This window comes from Silene latifolia, chromosome 7 (assembly GCF_048544455.1).
Source record: "Silene latifolia isolate original U9 population chromosome 7, ASM4854445v1, whole genome shotgun sequence".
NCBI classification, from domain to species: Eukaryota; Viridiplantae; Streptophyta; class Magnoliopsida; order Caryophyllales; family Caryophyllaceae; genus Silene; species Silene latifolia.
The window spans coordinates 101,572,665-101,593,529 of NC_133532.1; positions in this window are offsets into that span (position 1 = coordinate 101,572,665).

Below are 20,865 nucleotides of genomic sequence, written 5' to 3' on the forward strand. Positions count from 1 at the left end.
AGGTTTCGAGGTCCCTAACAAAATTCTCCATAAATCATATAGAAAGTTCCTCGGGTCAGATAAAGCGGCCACACAAAGTTTTAGCACCAACAGAAGACATTTGGGGGTGCCGGTGTGCCAAAACCAAAGATTCACCGAAACTCGGATTATCGTGAAAATGTGTCAAAGCTCGTTATTTGAGGTCAAATCGATCAAAGTTGATTTATGAAATCGAACAGGTTGATTCCTGAAATGAGCTCAAATGCGTGATTGAAAAACAGGAGAAAAAGAAAAAGGGTCCTGATTTACCTTCCGAATGTCTAAAATTGAAGTGTAATACACGGTTATTCGGGATTTCGGTCCCTAACAAAATTCTCCGGATATCACATAGAAAGTTCTACAGTCGATAAAGCACCACGCAAAGTTTGAGCATAAACGGAAGACATTTGGGGGTGCTTGGTGTGCCCTACAAACCAAAGATTCGCTAAAATCGGATTGTCGTGAAAATGTGTTAAAGCTCGTTATTTAAGGTCAAATCGAACAGTTGATTCTGAAATCGAACATTTTGATTCCTAAAATGAGCTCGGACGCGTGATTGAAAAATAGAGAGAAAAAGAAACAGGTCCTCATTTACCTTCCGAACGGCCAAATTGAAGTGTATAATAAACGGTTTTTCGTGATTCCGGGATCCCGGAACAAAATTCTCCGAAAATCACATAGAAAGTTCATCGGGTTAGATAAAAGCGGCCACGCAAAGTTTGAGCACCAACGGAAGACATTTGGGGTGCTTGGTGTGACACAAACCAAAGATTCGCCAAACTCGGATTATCGTGAAAAATGTGTTAAAGCTCGTTATTTAAGGTTGAAATCGAACATGTTGATTCCTGAAATGAGCTCGGACGCGTGATTGAAAAATAGGTAGAATAAGAAACAGGGTCCGGTACGACCTTCCGAACGGCTGAAATTAAAGTGTATATATAATAAAAGGTTTTTCAGGATTCCGGGGTCCCGGAACAAAATTCTCCTGAAATCACATAGAATGTTCCTCGGGTCAGATAAAGCGGCCACGCAAAGTTTGAGCACCAACGGAAGAAATTTGGGGGTGCCGGTGTGCCACAAACCAACATTCGCCGAAACTCGGATTATCGTGAAAAATGTGTTAAAGCTCGTTATTTGAGACTGAAATCTAACAGATTGATTCCTGAAATCGAACAGGTTGATTCTTGAAATGAGCTCGAACGCGTGATTGAAAAGCAGGGAGAAAAAGAAAAAGGGTCTGGTACGACCTTTCGAACGGCTAAAATTGAAGTGTAATACACGGTTTTTCGGGATTCTGAGGTCCCGCAACAAAATTCTCCGGAAATAACATAGAAACTTCCACGGGTCAGATAAAGCAGCCACGCAAAGTTTGAGCACCAACGGAAGACATTTGGGGGTGTCGGTGTGCCACAAACCAGCATTCGCCGAAACTCGGATTATCGTGAAAAATGTATTAAAGCTCGTTATTTGAGGCTGAAATCGACCAGGTTGATTCCTGAAATCGAACAGGTTGATTCCTGAAATGATCTCGGACGTGTAATTGAAAAACAGGGAGAAAAAGAAATAGAGTCCGGTACGACCTTCCGAACGGCTGAAATTGATGTGTACAATATACGGTTTTTCGGGATTCCGGGGTCCCGGAACAAAATTCTCCAGAAATCACATAGAAAGTTCCTCGGGTCTGATAAAGCGGCCACGCAAAGTTTGAGCACCAACAGAAGACATTTGGGAGTGCCAGTGTGCCTGAAACCAAAGATTCGCCAAAACTCGGATTATCGTGAAAAATGTGTTAAAGCTCATTATTTGAGGCCGAAATCGAACAAAGTTGATTCCTTAAATGAGCTCGGACACGTGATTGAAAAACAGGAGAAAAAACAGTCTGAGTACGACCTTCCGAACGGTGAAATTGAAGTGTATAATACACGGTTTTTCGGGATTCCGGGGTCCCGAACAAAATTCTCCGGAAATCACATAGAAAGTTCCTCGGTCGAGATAAAGAGTTTACGCAAAGTTTGAGCACCAACGGAAGACATTTGGAACTCGCCGATGTGCCACAAACCAAAGATTCGCGAAACTCGATTATCATGAAAAATGTGGTTAAGCTCGTTATTTGAGGTCAAATCGAACAGTTGATTTGAAAATCGAACAGTTGATTCCTGAAATGAGCTCGGACGCGTGATTGAAAAACAAGGAGATAAAGAAAAAGGGTCCTGCATTTACCTTCCTAACGGTGAAATTGTAGTGTATAATACACGGTTTTTGGATTCCTGGCGTCGAATAAAATTCGCGGAAATCACATAGAAAGTTGATCGAATCGAGATAAAGCGCCACGCAAAGTTTGAGCACCAACGGAAGACATTTGGGGGTGCTTGGTGTGTGCCTGAAACCAAAGATTCGCCAAAAATCGGATTATCGTGAAAAATGTGTTAAAGCTCGTTATTTAAGGCTGAAATCGAACAGGTTGATTCCTGAAATGAGCTCGGACGCGTGATTGAAAAATAGGTAGAATAAGAAACAGTGGTCCGTACGACCTTCCGAACTAACTGAAAATTGAAGTGTTATATAATACAGCTTTTTGAGATTTCGAGTCCCTAACAAAATTCTCCCCGAAATCACAAAGAATGTTCCTCGGGTCCGATAAAGCGGCCACGCAAAGTTTGAGCACCAACGGAAGAAATTTGGGGGTGCCGGTGTGACACAAAACCAAAGATTCGCCGAAACTCGGATTATCGTGAAAAATGTGTTAAAGCTCCTTATTTGAGACTCAAATCGAATGCAGTTGATTATCAAATCGAACAAAGTTGATTCTGAAATGAGCTCGGACGCGTGATTGAAAAGCGAGGAGAAAAAACAAACAGGTCCGGTCCGACCTTCCGAACGGCTGAAATTGAAGTGTATAATACACGGTTTTTCGGGGTCCCTGAACAAAATTCTCCGGAAATCACATAGAAAGTTCCTCGGGTCGATAAAGCGCCACGCAAAGTTTGAGCACCAACGGAAGACATTTGGGGTGCTTGGTGTGCAAAACCAAAGATTCGCCGAAACTCCTGATTATCCCGAAAAATGTGTTAAAAGCTTGTTATTTGAGGCTGAATTAGAAGAGTTTGATTCCTGAAATTAGCTCGGACGCGTGATTGAAAAATAGGGAGGATAAGAAACGGGTCCTCACGACCTTCCGAACGGCTCAAATTGAAGTGTATAATACACGGTTTTTCGGGATTCCGGGTTCCCGAACAAAATTCTCCTGGATATAACATAGATAGTTCCTCGGTCGATAAAGCGGCCACGCAAAGTTTGAGCACCAACGGAAGACATTTGGGGGTGCCGGTGTGCCACAAACCAAAGATTCGCCGAGACTCGGATTATCGTGAAAAATGTGTTAAAACTCGTTATTTGAGGCTGAAATCGAACAGTTGATTCCTGAAATGAGCTCGGACGCGTGATTGAAAAATAGGTAGAATAAGAAACAGTCCGTCACGACCTTCCGAACGGTGAAATTGAAGTGTTATATAATACACGGTTTTTCAGATTTCGAGTCCCTAACAAAATTCTCCTGAAATCACATAGAATGTTCCTCGGTTCCGATAAAGCGGCCACGCAAAGTTTGAGCACCAACGGAAGAAATTTGGGGGTGCCGGTGTGCCACAAACCAGCATTCGCCGAAACTCGGATTATCGTGAAAAATGTGTTAAAGCTCCTTATTTGAGACTGAAATCGAACAGATTGATTACTGAAATCGAACAAAGTTGATTCCCGAAATGAGCTCGGACGCGTGATTGAAAAGCGAGGAGAAAAGGAAACAGGGTCCGGTCCGACCTTCCGAACTACAAATTGAAGTGTATAATACACGGTTTTTGGGATTCCGGAGTCCCGGAACAAAATTCTCCGAAAATCACATAGAAAGTTCCTCGGGTCAGATAAAGCGGCCACGCAAAGTTTGAGCACCAACGGAAGACATTTGGGGGTGCCGGTGTGCCACAAACCAGCATTCGCCGAAACTCGGATTATCGTGAAAAATGTGTTAAAACTCGTTATTTGAGGCTGAAATCGAACAGGTTGATTCCTGAAATAAGCTCGGACGCGTGATTGAAAAATAGGGAGATCAAGAAACGGGTCCGGTACGACCTTCCGAACGGCTGAAATTGAAGTGTATAATACACGGTTTTTCGGGATTCCGGGGTCCCTGAACAAATTCTCCGGAAATCACATAGAATGTTCCTCGGGTCATATAAAGCGGCCACGCAAAGTCTGAGCACCAACGGAAGGCATTTGGGGGTGCCGGTGTGCCTCAAACCAAATTCGCCAAACTCGGATTATCGTGAAAAATGTGTTAAAGCTCGTTATTTGAGGTCAAATCGAACAAAGTTGATTACTAAAATCGAACAGGTTGATTCCTGAAATGAGCTCGGATGTGTAATTTAAAAATAGGGAGAATAAGAAACAGGGTCCGGTACGACCTTTCGAACGGCTGAAATTGAAGTGTATAATACACGGTTTTTCGGGATTAAAGGTCCCTAACAAAATTGTCCTGGAAATCACATAGAAAGTTTCTCGGGTCGATAAAGTCGCCACGCAAAGTTTGAGCACCAACAGAAGACATTTGGGGGTGCCGGTGTGCCACAAACAAGTATTCGCCAAACTCGGATTATCGTGAAAATGTGTTAAAGCTCGTTATTTGAGGTTGAAATAGAACAGGTTGATTCTTGAAATGAGCTCGGACGCGTGATTGAAAAATAGGAGAATAAGAAACGGTCCGCACGACCTTCCGAACGGCTGAAATTGAAGTGTATAATACACGGTTTTTCGGGATTCCGGGGTCCCGGAACAAAATTCTCCGGAAATCACATAGATAGTTCCTCGGGTCAGATAAAGCGGCCACGCAAAGTTTGAGCACCAACGGTAGACATTTGGGGCAGCCGGTGTGCCACAAACCAGCATTCGCCGAAACTCGGATTATCATGAAAAATGTGTTAAAACTCATTATTTGAGGCTCAAATCGAACAGGTTGATTCCTGAAATCGAACAGGTTGATTCCTGAAATGAGCTCGGACGCGTGATTGAAAAACAAGGAGATAAAGAAACAGGGTCCGGTACGACCTTCTGAACGGCTGAAATTGAAGTGTATAATACACGGTTTTTCGGGATTCCGGCGTCCCGGAACAAAATTCCTCGTAAATCACATAGAAAGGTCCTCGGGTCAGATAAAGCGTCCACGCAAAGTTTGAGCACCAACGGAAGACATTTGGGGGTGCCGGTGTGCCACAAACCAGCATTCGCCGAAACTCGGATTATCGTGAAAAATGTGTTAAAGCTCGTTTTTTGAGTCTGAAATCGAACAAGTTGATTCCTGAAATGAGCTCGGACGCGTGATTGAAAAAAGGGAGAAAAATAAACAGGGTCCGGACGACCTTCCGAACGGCTGAAATTGAAGTGTATAATACACGGTTTTTCGGGATTCCAGGGTCCCGGAACAAAATTCTCCGGAAATCACATAGAAAGTTACTCGGGTCAGATAAAGCGGCCACGCAAAGTTTGAGCACCAACGGAAGACATTTGGGGGTGCCGGTGTGCCACAAACCAGCATTCGCCGAAACTCGGATTATCGTGAAAAATGTGTTAAAGCTCGTTATTTGAGGCTGAAATCGAACAGGTTGATTCCTGAAATGAGCTCGTATGCGTGATTGAAAAGTAGGGAGAATAAGAAACGGTCCTCGATTTACCTTCCGAACGGCTGAAATTGAAGTGTATAATACACGGTTTTCGGGTTTCCGTGGTCCCGGAACAAAATTCTCCGGAAATCACATAGATAGTTCCTCGGGTCGATAAAGAGGCCACGCAAAGTTTGAGCACCAACGGAAGACATTTGGGGGCGCCGGTGTGCCACAAACCAGCATTCGCCGAAACTCGGATTATCGTGAAAAATGTGTTAAAGCTCGTTATTTGAGGCTGAAATCGAACAGGTTGATTCCTGAAATGAGCTCGGACGCGTGATTGAAAAATAGGTAGAATAAGAAACAGGGTCCTAGATTTACCTTCCGAACGGCCGAAATTGAAGTGTTATATAATACACGGTTTTTCAGATTTCGAGTCCCTAACAAAATTCTCCTGAAATCACATAGAATGTTCCTCGGTTCCGATAAAGCGGCCACGCAAAGTTTGAGCACCAACGGAAGAAATTTGGGGGTGCCGGTGTGCCACAAACCAGCATTCGCCGAAACTCGGATTATCGTGAAAAATGTGTTAAAGCTCCTTATTTGAGACTAAAATCGAACAGATTGATTACTGAAATCGAACAGGTTGATTCCTGAAATGAGCTCGGACGCGTGATTGAAAAGCAGGGAGAAAAGGAAACAGGGTCCGGTCCGACCTTCCGAACGGCTGAAATTGAAGTGTATAATACACGGTTTTTCGGGATTCCGGAGTCCCGGAACAAAATTCTCCGGAAATCACATAGAAAGTTCCTCGGGTCAGATAAAGCGGCCACGCAAAGTTTGAGCACCAACGGAAGACATTTGGGGGTGCCGGTGTGCCACAAACTAGCATTCGCCGAAACTCGGATTATCGTGAAAAATGTGTTAAAACTCGTTATTTGAGGCTGAAATCGAACAGGTTGATTCCTGAAATAAGCTCGGACGCGTGATTGAAAAATAGGGAGATCAAGAAACGGGTCCGGTACGACCTTCCGAACGGCTGAAATTGAAGTGTATAATACACGGTTTTTCGGGATTCCGGGGTCCCTGAACAAATTCTCCGGAAATCACATAGAATGTTCCTCGGGTCATATAAAGCGGCCACGCAAAGTCTGAGCACCAACGGAAGGCATTTGGGGGTGCCGGTGTGCCTCAAACCAGCATTCGCCGAAACTCGGATTATCGTGAAAATGTGTTAAAGCTCGTTATTTGAGGCTGAAATCGAACATGTTGATTACTAAAATCGAACAGGTTGATTCCTGAAATGAGCTCGGATGTGTAATTTAAAAATAGGGAGAATAAGAAACAGGGTCCGGTACGACCTTCCGAACGGCTGAAATTGAAGTGTATAATACACGGTTTTTCGGGATTCCGGGGTCCCGGAACAAAATTGTCCGGAAATCACATAGAAAGTTTCTCGGGTCAGATAAAGCTGCCACGCAAAGTTTGAGCACCAACAGAAGACATTTGGGGGTGCCGGTGTGCCACAAACAAGTATTCGCCGAAACTCGGATTATCGTGAAAATGTGTTAAAGCTCGTTATTTGAGGCTGAAATAGAACAGGTTGATTCCTGAAATGAGCTCGGACGCGTGATTGAAAAATAGGGAGAAAAAGAAACAGGGTCCGGTACGACCTTCCGAACGGCTGAAATTGAAGTGTATAATACACGGTTTTTCGGGATTCCGGGGTCCCGGAACAAAATTCTCCGGAAATCACATAGATAGTTCCTCGGGTCAGATAAAGCGGCCACGCAAAGTTTGAGCACCAACGGAAGACATTTGGGGCTGCCGGTGTGCCACAAACCAGCATTCGCCGAAACTCGGATTATCATGAAAAATGTGTTAAAACTCATTATTTGAGGCTCAAATCGAACAGGTTGATTCCTGAAATCGAACAAGTTGATTCCTGAAATGAGCTCGGACGCGTGATTGAAAAAAGGGAGAAAAATAAACAGGGTCCGGACGACCTTCCGAACGGCTGAAATTGAAGTGTATAATACACGGTTTTTCGGGATTCCGGGTCCCGGAACAAAATTCTCCGGAAATCACATAGAAAGTTCCTCGGGTCAGATAAAGCGGCCACGCAAAGTTTGAGCACCAACGGAAGACATTTGGGGGTGCCGGTGTGCCACAAACCAGCATTCGCCGAAACTCGGATTATCGTGAAAAATGTGTTAAAGCTCGTTATTTGAGGCTGAAATCGAACAGGTTGATTCCTGAAATGAGCTCGTATGCGTGATTGAAAAGTAGGGAGAATAAGAAACGGGTCCTCACGACCTTCCGAACGGCTGAAATTGAAGTGTATAATACACGGTTTTGGGTTTCCGTGGTCCCTAAAAAAATTCTCCTAAATCACATAGATAGTTCCTCGGGTCAGATAAAGAGGCCACGCAAAGTTTGAGCACCAACGGAAGACATTTGGGGCTGCCGGTGTGCCACAAACCAGCATTCGCCGAAACTCGGATTATCGTGAAAAATGTGTTAAAGCTCGTTATTTGAGGCTGAAATCGAACAGGTTGATTCCTGAAATCGAACAGGTTGATTCCTGAAATGAGCTCGGACGCGTGATTGAAAAACAAGGAGATAAAGATGTTGGAATATGTGTCCTCCGACAATAATGCGATCACGACTGTTGATCATGATGATCACATGTTTAAGTCTCATTTAAATGAATACAATTGGGAAGTAATATTGTTACACAAACTGGTCAACATATATCGGTAATGATTGGCTGACTAGAGTTTGACATTACCGTCGTGTGACGGTGGTGATCATTGACCCCTAGGTCATACCTAAAGGGCAACCCTCTTAATTGATTATTTAATTAATCGTATAATGTTACGAGTTAATTAAATTACTTGAAAATTGACGGACGATTTTGGAAGTGAAATTTACGTATCATATTGAAATGTGATTAAATAAGATACGGTCTGAGTAATTGAATTGTGTCATTACTCGGATGAAATAATTGTTTAATGTAACAATTAAAATTGAATGAATTATTATAAATACAATCAGTTGTGATTTATAAGTGGTTAAATATTTTGGTACAAGTAATTATGAAATTACTAAGTCAATTTTTTGTATGTGACGTATTTTTATTAATACGTTGATTTTTAATATGTTAAAAATACATGACAAATTATGTTGCATATGACATGTGACATAAGACAAGTTGACATTTTGACAAAGATAATGTGGAGTCCATATTATCTAAATGGACCGAAATTATGGGAGTAATTAGTCTAATATTGTGTTGATTATATTAAATAGAAAACACAATGATTACCTACTCTTGTAGCCATGCAAACCTAATGCTCATGGTGAAGAGCAACTAGAGCATGCATTGGCTCCCTCCCATGCCACCCTTCCACCCGGTTTTTGAGATGAAAAACCATTATGGTTTTTCATCTTATTTACCTAATAATACACTAATATGAGTTAGTCTATTATTCATTCTAATCATCATCCAAAATACAAGTTTTCTAGAGAAATAAAATCCTCTCTTTATCTCTCATCAAAACCGAAAATATTCAAAGTGTTAACAATATTTTTGGTTCAATTTTCTCATAGATTAATATTATAACTAGTATTTGTAATATTAATTTAATTAAGAGGAGCCTTGGGTATTATATTTAGGGAGAGATCTTACTCTTAGATCTTTGTTCTTCCATTGGAATAAGCTCAAGAACAAAAGAGAAAGGTGATCTCTTTTGTGCCCAAATATCCGAAATTTAATATGTAAGGACATAATTTCTCCTCTATTTATTTTAATGTTTGCATGCATAAGATCCGTTTTAATTTATGACAAATTAATTTAACATATATGAGTATGTTATAGATGTATATAGATCTACATTTCCTTCAATCGGTATCATGAGCCACGGTTGTTTGCATGCAAATTGGTTAAAAGTTTTTCCAAGTTATATGAATAACAAAATAAAACTTGTAAAATTTGTGTTATTATGATATATCACGAAATAGTTACATGCATGTTAATATTTCTGGTCCTAAAGTGTTTTAGGATTTTTTGGTTAATTTTTCGGATTTTTATTGTTCATATTTAATAATAATGACATTTAAATGTGATTTTATGAGTAAAAATGTCATTTTTGGTCGAAAATTAGCTATACTTCGAATTTTAAGCTGGTTTTTGGATATGTTGTTACATATATTATTTTTAGATAACCTGTAAATTTTCATAATTTTTGCACTTGTTATGCTCGAAAAATGAATTTTTCATTATTAAATTCGGATTTAAGAGAAAAATAGGTTAATATGAGTTAAATTTCGAATCTGGTCATAGAAAATTTATATGTTGTCACATGCAATTTTACAAGATGTGTGTAAAATAATTGGCTATAAAGAAGTCTTTTAGCATGATTTATGAATTTTTGAAGAAAAATGGCATAAATAGTGACATTATTAATGAAAATTAATAAAATATAATCTATGACTTAGGAAAAACGTCTAATGTTGCATTTTATTATATTTTTCAGATCTAAAATTGAAAAGTTAATGAAAATAATTTTTCCCATGTTTTTATGATTATTTTATTAAATATCGATAAACCGCAACATTGTTTTTCCTAAAATTTCAAATTTTTAACCTAAGATTTTGAACATTATGAGTGTCATGGAATTTTTCCAGAATGTTCATGAATTTAAATTTCAAATTTTGAATTTATTTGAAATTTTTGGATTTATTTGAAGCTTAATAGCTTATTTTTGTAATTTTTGTCCATTTATGAACAATTTTGTAAATAAAAGTTAATTATGGTCAAATTATTAGTGAAGACTATATTTTGAGTCCTAAGAGGTTAGGGTAATTAACTTATGCATAAATATGAGTTTATGTATTTTTGTGATTATAAAATGTTGAAATCACGCAAATCCGTAAAAACCGAGTAATATACGATATTGGCTAATTAAAAGGCGATTTAGCATAAAATTGAGCATGTTCATACATAATATAATGCTGCATTTTCTTTATGATTGTCATAATTTTAATTTATGTAATTTTTGAATTATGTAATTTTACTTAGTATGGCCTTAGATTTTAATTGGTATTTCCCGAAATGTATGGGAATATCGATTCGGTTGTAATTTTTATTGTGATCTCGTATCACCGTTTTGTAATATTTAATAGATTTATTTTATTTTAGTTACAAATGTATAATAGGAAATTATGTAATTTATTATGTAATTTTATTCATTCCGGAGTTCCTAAAGACGGATTTCTTCAAGAATGGCGATACATAAAGACGGTGTTACATCGAGATGCGTGCCACAACCGAAGTTCAAGGGACCAATGGAGTTGGTTTCCGAATATGTAATAGATTAATAGTTTTTCTATTTTAGGAAAGGCCATACTAGGATTTTTTTTTTATCTTTATGCTTGCATTTTATTTTATGTCACATGCATCGCTAAATCGCCATAACTAAACATGCATTGTCTTTTTATCGAGTTTATCGACCGTGTCAATTAGAATTATCGTAGTTCACCGCTTTAGTTCACTTAAAACGTGATAGATAATAAATTGACATGACCTCTCGCTAAAACAAACAATTGAGACATAGCCTTACCAAATAGTAGAAACCATGAAAACCTATTTCGCGAGGGAGTGCACTCGGCCCTACCGGGGTACAAACCTTGTTACGTAGGGGAAGTGGGTGATGAGTGTTAATCCACCGAGTTCATATTGATGAGGGTTTCATCGGCCATACCGTGCCCAAGTTGATGTGGATTTGGATAATGGACACATTTATTCGAAATTTGGATTGAGCTCAACGGAAGTATTCGCGACCGTAGTTGCATGTGTTCCGGGCTATAGATAATTATTAGAGTAATTTTATCGACCAAGAGTTCTAAAAGTAGAATCGATTAAAATGTTAATCCACCGAGTTATATTGATAAAGTTTTCATCGGCCATACCGTGCCTAAGTCGATATGAATTTGGGTCTTGGAATCATTTATCTAGTTGGGTAGAGGTCACTAGAAAAATGCATAAAACTTGTTTAAATCATACATTTTTACGAGTATAATTAAAACGACATTTGTTTTACTCCTTATATTTTGTTTTGTAGACCACTTCTTATTCATAACAAATGGCAACACCAACTCCTAATGCTACACCACTCGCTACTTCATCATGGCTCCGATCCTTTATGGATCGATGTAAACTTGAAAAGAATGGGTCAAATTTCTCCGAGTGGGATGCCCAACTCAAATTAGCCGCCGAAGGTGACGACAAGCTTCGTTACCTTACCGAGGCCTCTCCACCCGAGCCCTCCACTAGGTCCACCGCGGCCACTAGGGAAGCCTATGAGGCTTACCAAAAGGAGTCCGCCGCAATGAAAAATGTCTTAATATTTGCGATGGAGGCGGAACTCCAAAGGAGAGCCTTCAAAATGGGCAATGCTAATGAGATTTACTCCAAACTTGTGACCATGTTTTCACAAACTCCGCGGATCGTCCAATATGAGGCGGCCGCGGCATTCTTTGATCTCGACTTCAAAGAGGGCCAAAAGGTTAGCCCTCATGTGCTCAAACTCATGGAGCTTGTCGAGACCTTGAAGATTCAAAAGGTTGAAATCCCCAAAGAACTCATCGTAGATAGGATTCTACACTCCTTGTCTAAGGTTAAGGCATATGTGCAATTCCGGGTGAATTTCAATATGCAAGACAAGGATGTGTCTCTTGAGGAGTTGCACAAGTTACTTGTGCAAGCCGAGAAGGACATGGGGTTAAATGTGAACCCTCCCAAGGATGTGCTTAACATAAGCACAAAGAGTAAGGGGAAGTTCAAGAAGAATGGGAGAAAGGGTAAAAAGCAAGCTCCCACATTCACCAAAGCTAAGTCTTGTGAAGCTAGCACCTCCAAAGTCAAGAAGGGTCCTCTTGATAAGTGCCATTATTGTAATGGCATGGGACATTGGAAGAGGAATTGTTCCAAGTACCTTGGTGATATCAAAGCTGGAAAGATCACTCCAGTAGGTATATGACTAACCTTCTTTTATGTTTCTAAATTCAACTATGGTATTATGATGCAAAGTTGTGATAATGTATCTTCCCTTTTTATTGTAAATAGGGCCGCCACCAAGCAAAGACAAAGGAAAAGAAAAGCAAGCATAAGAAACCATGAAGAAGCTAAGGATAGCTTTTATGGAGCTTTGTTTTTCATTGTCTTATTTTAAGTTATGTTTTGAATTTTAGAACTTTAAGTTTCCGTGTTCGACATGGAAAGGTATTTTGGATAATGGTTTGTATTTTGGATGATAGTGACTTGGTTTGCAACCCAAGTCACACGTTTTATCATTTATCCTTTATGTTCTAAAATTTCATCTTTAAATTGCTTGCGTTTTGAAACATAAGATTATTCACTTAAAGTGATCTAATAGACAAATATAATGACCGGTTTCATTATATGTCCACATGCTTAAGGCTTGTGTATGATCATTTATGAAGTGACTTTGAGTCTATGAACTCTCTTAAAGGTATGTCAACCACCAAGTAAACATATGAAATCAATAACAATTAGTCAACCTATGAGGTAGTCCTCCTTATACTTCAACATCATTAATTTGTGTCTCATATGCTATCTTTGAATGCTTAGTGTATTCATTCTAAAGATAGAGTGGGAGAAAAATGAGGACACAACACACAAGGCAAGATATAATTGTGTACTTGTGTAAATAAAGATCTACGCAAGAGAGAATGATTTGAATGAAGGTATATCTATTTTTCTCTGTATACCAAATAGATGAGATCTATAGTCTCAAGTTAGTTCTAAATGACTTAAGAGACCAAGTGAAGTAATCATAAGAGTTTATTTCGTGATAACTACACGAGGAGACCAAAAGAAGTTTTGGAAGAAAAATGACTAATGTAAAGTCTTAACAAGCTTTTGACTAAGGTTATGAATCATTTGAACAATAGTTTCAATCATGAGTTTTACTTAAGAGCCTAAATGAATCATAGTAACATACTAGTTATGATCAAGTTGCAAAGATAGATATTCCGATATCTTCAATAGCCAACGTTTTTGCAAAGATTGATATTCCGATATCTTAAATAGCCAACGTTTAACCACGCAAATGTCATTGTTTAACCTCGCTATGAAATGGTTAAACCTCCTTCCGAAAGGGTATTCCGAAGGACCTATTCTAAATATTATTCGTATTTGAATAATGACATTACTACACACCATTATGATATGAGTGTGTTAGAGATTTAAAATCTCTTTCCGTAAGGTTAAGATGAGACCACTTCAAAATAGGCATTTTGAAAGGATATGATGGGAACATATATGGTTTTATCCTAGTAACTTGGCACGGCAATTTATATTAATATTCTTGACAATTTTTGATTGAGAAGTCAATTTCAAAACATGTTGAATTGAGTGGGAGTTAGGATATTCTCATGTGAAGACATGGAATTTAGTGGGAGCTATCATCCTTGAATGTATAAAACACATTACTCATTAAAGAATGACGAGCTAATACCTTCTTTCATAAAGAAGCTTTCGAGTTTTCAATTCTGGATGAAAATGGACAAAGATGAATCCAATTACCTCATGGGATGTTGGATTAGTATTAAAGAGATACACATCGTATCAACATATACATAGGTTATTCATATGAATGAAAATGGGATTACCATTAGCAGTCATGGTAGTTCATTGAACCTGAGAACGGTTGATCTCATGATTATTAGTAACTAATGTTTCCGCCATTAGAATAATCATGTACATGTCCAATTTTGAATCATATGCATAAGAGCATGATGATTGGTTTGTGAGCCATAATAGAAACGTCATGAATTCTCGAGAAGAATCCGATGAGCGATTTCAGTAGTTGACGGAATGTTCTATTATGTTTCAAGAAGTTGCACATATTATAGAAAATCCGAGCACATGTGAGGATTTATGAGAATCCCAATTCTTTCAAGCCTAGAAAGAGAAATGAGAAGTTTTTGGAAAGATGCTTGGTTGAATAAGAGGTTATTCATAAACAATCTTTCCTAGTAAAGGCTAGGACTTATTAGAAGTGCTAAGCTAAATAATCTTGTCAATTGTTACAAGATTCTACAAAACATATACCTAGTGCATTATGTGTGGATGAAATACTTGATCAGTGCAAGTTGTATTATTCATCGCAAATTCGTTCGTTATGACATGATCGATAAGAAAGTTCTTTCAAGTTAAAGAACCAAAACCAAGGTCGAGAACCTTTGATGTGTACTTGGTAAGATTCATGCTATGAGAACATGAATGTGAAGGAAATTGCAAGTGCAAGAAGTTTGAACACATGGACACATGGGATGTTAAACTTCTATTGCAATCAATGAGTGTTTACACTTATGATATACATCACAAGGTTGTAATATGATATTGACTACCCGAGTGTGATGTCGACATTAAATCGTTTGAGTTATAATTAACTCACTTGGTACATTGTTATATCCAAACGGGTTGTAGAGACAATTGAACCCCGTTAAAGTGAACATGGATTAACATTGTTTTTGCCCATAGTTACTTATATGAGGTGACGTCTCGAAGTGACTAGAGTGTGATGCAATTGATGGCAAGTTCAAGTGCCATAGAGTCATGTGAGATGACTAGTTGATCACGTAGGCGGTGATCTGTTAGGAACTTTTTGTCGGGCCTTATGACCGCTTATAGAGTTTGGCAAATTTATATAGCCTGGTCGTGGCGAGAGCTACTATAGTATTCAAATGAGTCGATTCTTTTGACTAAAGACTATTCGCCTAAGATGGCACAGTTTCAGATTAACTTTGATTTGTGTTACTACGACCTTCGTAAATGGGGTCAAATGGGCATATTTTGGGTTATGATGGCTGTGGCTAGTCAAAGGGAATGAGTGCAATAGGAATTGTCCACCCCTAGTCAGGGTTATAACAATATCTCGGGCCACTCGAGGAGTAATGAATCGAAATGCGTGGCCACGCTCGGAAGATATCCGAGTGGATAAATCCGGTCAATCGCTTATTCTCCGGATCGAGGAAACCGCTCACGATATGATCACTTGCAAGTACGACCTGAAAGACACCTTGCATTGAGTGGGAGATAGTAATAGGACAAGAGAATTGGTGACGCACACTTGTCGAGGACAAGTGGGAGATTGTTGGAATATGTGTCCTCCGACAATAATGCGATCACGACTGTTGATCATGATGATCACATGTTTAAGTCTCATTTAAATGAATACAATTGGGAAGTAATATTGTTACTGTCAACTGGTCAACATATATCGGTAATGATTGGCTTACTAGAGTTTGACATTACTGTCGTGTGACGGTGGTGATCGATTGACCCCTAGGTCATACCTAAAGGGCAACCCTCTTAATTGATTATTTAATTAATCGTATAATGTTACGAGTTAATTAAATTACTTGAAAATTGACGGACGATTTTGGAAGTGAAATTTACGTATCATATTGAAATGTGATTAAATAAGATACGGTCTGAGTAATTGAATTGTGTCATTACTCGGATGAAATAATTGTTTAATGTAACAATTAAAATTGAATGAATTATTATAAATACAATCAGTTGTGATTTATAAGTGGTTAAATATTTTGGTACAAGTAATTATGAAATTACTAAGTCAATTTTTTGTATGTGACGTATTTTTATTAATACGTTGATTTTTAATATGTTAAAAATACATGACAAATTATGTTGCATATGACATGTGACATAAGACAAGTTGACATTTTGACAAAGATAATGTGGAGTCCATATTATCTAAATGGACCGAAATTATGGGAGTAATTAGTCTAATATTGTGTTGATTATATTAAATAGAAAACACAATGATTACCTACTCTTGTAGCCATGCAAACCTAATGCTCATGGTGAAGAGCAACTAGAGCATGCATTGGCTCCCTCCCATGCCACCCTTCCACCCGGTTTTTGAGATGAAAAACCATTATGGTTTTTCATCTTATTTACCTAATAATACACTAATATGAGTTAGTCTATTATTCATTCTAATCATCATCCAAAATACAAGTTTTCTAGAGAAATAAAATCCTCTCTTTATCTCTCATCAAAACCGAAAATATTCAAAGTGTTAACAATATTTTTGGTTCAATTTTCTCATAGATTAATATTATAACTAGTATTTGTAATATTAATTTAATTAAGAGGAGCCTTGGGTATTATATTTAGGGAGAGATCTTACTCTTAGATCTTTGTTCTTCCATTGGAATAAGCTCAAGAACAAAAGAGAAAGGTGATCTCTTTTGTGCCCAAATATCCGAAATTTAATATGTAAGGACATAATTTCTCCTCTATTTATTTTAATGTTTGCATGCATAAGATCCGTTTTAATTTATGACAAATTAATTTAACATATATGAGTATGTTATAGATGTATATAGATCTACATTTCCTTCAAAAGAAACAGGGTCCGGTACGACCTTCCGAACGGCTGAAATTGAAGTGTATAATACACGGTTTTTCGGGATTTCGGCGTCCCGGAACAAAATTCGCCGGAAATCACATAGAAAGTTCATCGGGTCAGATAAAGCGGCCACGCAAAGTTTTAGCACCAACGGAAGACATTTGGGGGTGCCGGTGTGCCACAAACCAGCATTCGCCGAAAATCGGATTATCGTGAAAAATGTGTTAAAGCTCGTTATTTAAGGCTGAAATCGAACAGGTTGATTCCTGAAATCGAACAGGTTGATTCCTGAAATGAGCTCGGACGCGTGATTGAAAAGCAGGGAGAAAAAAAAACAGGGTCCGGTACGACCTTCCGAACGGCTAAAATTGAAGTGTAATACACGGTTTTTCGGGATTCCGAGGTCCCGCAACAAAATTCTCCGGAAATCACATAGAAAGTTCCACGGGTCAGATAAAGCAGCCACGCAAAGTTTGAGCACCAACGGAAGACATTTGGGGGTGCGTGTGCCTAAAACCAAAGATTCGCCGAAACTCGAATTATCATGAAAAATGTGTTAAAGCTCGTTATTTGAGGCTGAAATCGAACAGGTTGATTCCTGAAATCGAACAGGTTGATTTCTGAAATGAGCTTGGACGCGTGATTGAAAAACAAGGAGATAAAGAAACAGGGTCCGGTACGACCTTCCGAACGGCTAAATTGAAGTGTATAATACACGGTTTTTCGGGATTTCGGCGTCCCGGAACAAAATTCGCCGGAAATCACATAGAAAATTCATCGGGTCAGATAAAGCGGCCACGCAAAGTTTTAGCACCAAAGGAAGACATTTGGGGGTGCCGGTGTGCCACAAACCAGCATTCGCCGAAAATCGGATTATCGTGAAAAATGTGTTAAAGCTCGTTATTTAAGGCTGAAATCGAACAGGTTGATTCCTGAAATCGAACAGGTTGATTCCTAAAATGAGCTCGGACGCGTGATTGAAAAGCAGGGAGAAAAAAAACAGGGTCCGGTACGACCTTCCGAACGGCTAAAATTGAAGTGTAATACACGGTTTTTCGGGATTCCGAGGTCCCGCAACAAAATTCTCCGGAAATCACATAGAAAGTTCCACGGGTCAGATAAAGCAGCCACGCAAAGTTTGAGCACCAACGGAAGACATTTGGGGGTGCCGGTGTGCCACAAACGAGCATTCGCCGAAACTCGGATTATCGTGAAAAATGTGTTAAAGCTCGTTATTTGAGGCTGAAATCGAACAGGTTGATTCCTGAAATGAGCTCGGACGCGTGATTGAAAAATAGGGAGAATAAGAACGGGTCCGGTACGACCTTCCGAACGGCTGAAATTGAAGTGTATAATACACGGTTTTTCGGGATTCCGGGGTCCCTGAACAAATTCTCCGGAAATCACATAGAATGTTCCTCGGGTCATATAAAGCGGCCACGCAAAGTCTGAGCACCAACGGAAGGCATTTGGGGGTGCCGGTGTGCCTCAAACCAGCATTCCCCGAAACTCGGATTATCGTGAAAAATGTGTTAAAGCTCGTTATTTGAGGCTGAAATCGAACAGGTTGATTACTGAAATCGAACAGGTTGATTCCTGAAATGAGCTCGGATGTGTGACTGAAAAATAGGGAGAATAAGAAACAGGGTCCGGTAATACCTTCCGAACGGCTGAAATTGAAGTGTATAATACACGGTTTTTCGGGATTTCGGGGTCTCAGAAAAAAATTTTCCGGAAATCACATAGAAAGTTCCTGGGGTCAGATAAAGCGGCCACGCAAAGTTTGAGCACCAACGGAAGACATTTGGGGGTGCCGATGTGCCCTAAACCAGCATTCGCCGAAACTCGGATTATCCTGAAAAATGTATTAAAGCTTGTTATTTGAGGCTGAAATAGAATAGATTGATTCCTGAAATGAGCTCGGACGCGTGATTGAAAAATAGGGAGAATAAGAAACGGGTCCGGTACGACCTTCTGAACGTCTGAAATTGAAGTGTATAATACACGATTTTTCGGGATTCAGGGGTCCCGGAACAAAATTCTCCGGAAATCACATAGATAGTTCCTCGGGTAAGATAAAGCGGTCACGCAAAGTTTGAGCACCAACGGAAGACATTTGGGGCTGCCGGTGTGCCACAAACCAGCATTCGCCGAAACTCGGATTATCGTGAAAAATGTGTTAAAGCTCGTTATTTGAGGCTGAAATCGAACAGGTTGATTCCTGAAATGAGCTCGGACGCGTGATTGAAAAATAGGGTGAATAAGAAACGGGTCTGGTACGACCTTCCGAACGGCTGAAATTGAAGTGTATAATACACGGTTTTTCGGGAATCCGGGGTCCCTGAACAAATTCTCCGGAAATCACATAGAATGTTCCTCGGGTCAAATAAAGCGGCCACGCAAAGTCTGAGCACCAACGAAAGGCATTTGGGGGTGCCGGTGTGCCTCAAACCGGCATTCGCCGAAACTCGGATTATCGTGAAAAATGTGTTAAAGCTCGTTATTTGAGGCTGAAATCGAACAGGTTGATTCCTGAAATCGAACAGGTTGATTTCTGAAATGAGCTTGGACGCGTGATTGAAAAACAAGGAGATAAAGAAACAGGGTCCGGTACGACCTTCCGAACGGCTAAATTGAAGTGTATAATACACGGTTTTTCGGGATTTCGGCGTCCCGGAACAAAATTCGCCGGAAATCACATAGAAAATTCATCGGGTCAGATAAAGCGGCCACGCAAAGTTTTAGCACCAAAGGAAGACATTTGGGGGTGCCGGTGTGCCACAAACCAGCATTCGCCGAAAATCGGATTATCGTGAAAAATGTGTTAAAGCTCGTTATTTAAGGCTGAAATCGAACAGGTTGATTCCTGAAATCGAACAGGTTGATTCCTAAAATGAGCTCGGACGCGTGATTGAAAAGCAGGGAGAAAAAAAAGGGTCCTGATGCGACCTTCCGAACGGCTAAAATTGAAGTGTAATACACGGTTTTTCGGGATTCCGAGGTCCCGCAACAAAATTCTCCTCGAAATCACATAGAAAGTTCCACGGGTCGGATAAAGCACCACGCAAAGTTTGAGCACCAACGGAAGACATTTGGGGGTGCCGGTGTGCCTGAAATGAGCATTCGCCGAAACTCGGATTATCGTGAAAAATGTGTTAAAGCTCGTTATTTGAGGCTGAAATCGAACAGGTTGATTCCTGAAATGAGCTCGGACGCGTGATTGAAAAATAGGGAGAATAAGAACGGGTCCGGTACGACCTTCCGAACGGCTGAAATTGAAGTGTATAATACACGGTTTTTCGGGATTCCGGGGTCCCTGAACAAATTCTCCGGAAATCACATAGAATGTTCCTCGGGTCATATAAAGCGGCCACGCAAAGTTCGAGCACCAACGGAAGATATTTGGGGGTGCCGGTGTGCCACAAACCAGCATTCCCGAAACTCGGATTATCGTGAAAAATGTGTTAAAGCTCGTTATTTGAGGCTGAAATCGAACAGGTTGATTACTGAAATCGAACAGGTTGATTCCTGAAATGAGCTCGGATGTGTGACTGAAAAATAGGGAGAATAAGAAACAGGGTCCGGTAATACCTTCCGAACGGCTGAAATTGAAGTGTATAATACACGGTTTTTCGGGATTTCGGGGTCTCAGAACAAAATTTTCCGGAAATCACATAGAAAGTTCCTGGGGTCAGATAAAGCGGCCACGCAAAGTTTGAGCACCAACG